Source organism: Fukomys damarensis, unplaced genomic scaffold (genome assembly GCF_012274545.1).
Source record: "Fukomys damarensis isolate Sample0158 unplaced genomic scaffold, DMR_v1.0_HiC HiC_scaffold_1, whole genome shotgun sequence".
Classification (NCBI taxonomy): domain Eukaryota; kingdom Metazoa; phylum Chordata; class Mammalia; order Rodentia; family Bathyergidae; genus Fukomys; species Fukomys damarensis.
This window is the reverse complement of record NW_022900913.1, coordinates 37,868,522-37,870,844: the sequence shown is the minus strand read 5'-3', so window position 1 is coordinate 37,870,844 and position 2,323 is coordinate 37,868,522.

The following is a 2,323-nucleotide window of genomic DNA, read 5'->3' as shown; positions in this document are numbered from 1 at the left end:
CTCCAACCTCCATAAACATAAGTAGGAAAGTTTTTACTTTCCTCCAATTAAAAGATAAAGCATTTTATCCAGAGAACTGTAGAAACTCTACATTTCATTTAACTATTTTTTCAGGATTTGTACCTCCTGTTACGAGTAGTTAATTGTTAGGTTACAAATGCCATGTCAATGTAATTGACCATTAGATTTCATAAATTTAATACATGTGATTCTGCTTATTCACAGATACTTCATAAAGAGAAGAACTTTTCCATGGTGCTATTTCTTTTTCATGTGGCCATTTTAATTAATGTAGTGAATTTATATCAGAATTTAATCCCATAGCCGATACATGCTGTTTCTGTAGGGAGACATGAGTCAATTACCCATGTCCTCCATTTCAGCCAGGCTATATATTCTATATTCTTTATCTATTCCTTGATTCTGAAACTGCACACCCAATGACCCAGGGTGTTGCAGTGAACTCATTAGGATGCCTGAGAATAGTTAAAAAATTTGAAAGGAGAAAAATGATACTTGATACATCTATAAGAAGGGAAAGGAATTAATATTAGAAAAAGAAAAGTTGAAACAAAGTCTTTGTAGATAGGGAAGAGTGGAGGGGTTGAAGAGAGGGCAGGGGAATGGGGAAAAATAAGAACATAGATGGATTATGTAAAGGTGCAAATTTCCAATGATGAATGTCATTATATTGTACTCCTTAAATATACCAATAAAATTAATTAAAAAAGAACTACTGGAGCTACAAACTCTTGGTAGTGCAACCTTTCTAGATTAGTGCTGCATTCTCTTTGATGTCATCATATCCTTTCAAAGCTAAACTAAGATTTCAATGGTTCCTATAATAAAAAGAAAGTACCAGTTATAAAATCAATGTGGAACAGGAAATGAGGGTGGTATTATGCATTTTGATTCCATTATTTGAGAATTTGTTCACTGCCCAATGGCTGCCTGTTTCTCACTACTAATTGTGTTTATTCAAGGATGAAAAAACATTGTATGTTTCCTTTAAAATCATATGTATTATTTTCATGTACTTACCAACTTGCTGGAACAAAATAACCCATTGAAAAGCTTGGATTTCATTTGTTAGGTGGAAGATCAGGTATTTCTTTTTTGACTAGTAGACCTTGAAAGATTATTTAGAAAATAATTCTGTAAACAGAGAAAATCTGGAACCATCTGGTGATGGTCTTCTTCACTAATTTACAAGCTTGACATACGGGAGCAAGTCAACTTTGTTAACTGTTCCATCACAGAGACTACTGAAGTGCCTGCCATATCATTGCTACTCAAATATACTCCTTGAATTCTTTTATTCAGCAACCAAATGACATAAATGGTTCTGATAAATAAATCAACTATTACTGAAGGCAAGGAAATAAAAAAAAGTTTTCCAAAAATATACATGTCTTGGTAAAAAATGAAGGTTTGGACAATTATTTTTGGGAGAGGACTGTGTCTACTCTGTGAATGAGTTCACAGTTTGATCCTTCGGGAATAAGAGGATATAATTTTTAAAGTAATTTTTGTGACTTTCTGCTAGTGCTAAAATTGTTCATCAAAGGAAAAATAAAACTATTTGAAATTCAAAAGGGCAGTTATGTTTTTCTATGTTGCTTTTACAAATATGATCCAAGTAAAATTTAGCCCTCTATCCTTAAATTTTTTTGAAGTAAAAAGTAGAAAATACAGCACTACAGGTAGTAAAGCAACTTCTTTCAGTGCATAAAAATTCTACTTGTCTCTTGCTGCATGATAATATACCTTAATATTTGGTAGCTAAAAATTAACTGTATCAGAATTCTGTATGTTGATTGGGACTATTTCATGAGATTTCAGTACAGTGTTGGTTCACTTGGGTGGCTACACTATGCTTTTTTCTTCCACTGAGTTTATTGGTACTTTTTAGGTATACAGTATAGTTACATTCATCATTGGGATCTTGAACCTTTATGTGACATATCTTGATTCTCATTTTTTTCCCATACCCCTGCCATACCTTTGCCCCTATTATCCTCCCATATTGGAAAAGGTTTTATTTCAATGTTTTCCTTTGTTCACATTTTTTCTTATTTTCCTTCATTTCCTTTCCACTACCCTTCCCATTTGCCCTACAACTTGGCCTCTTTTCTTCCTATTTCACGTTATCAGTTATACAATTTGGATGTTATTTACACTTTTAGTTTCTCACACCACAGAAATGATTTGGTACTTACAATTGTCTCTTACTTATTTTACTTAAGAAATGGCCTCAATATGCATCCACTTAGCTATAAATATCCCTAGTTTCTTATTATTTATGTATGAGTAGTACTCCTAT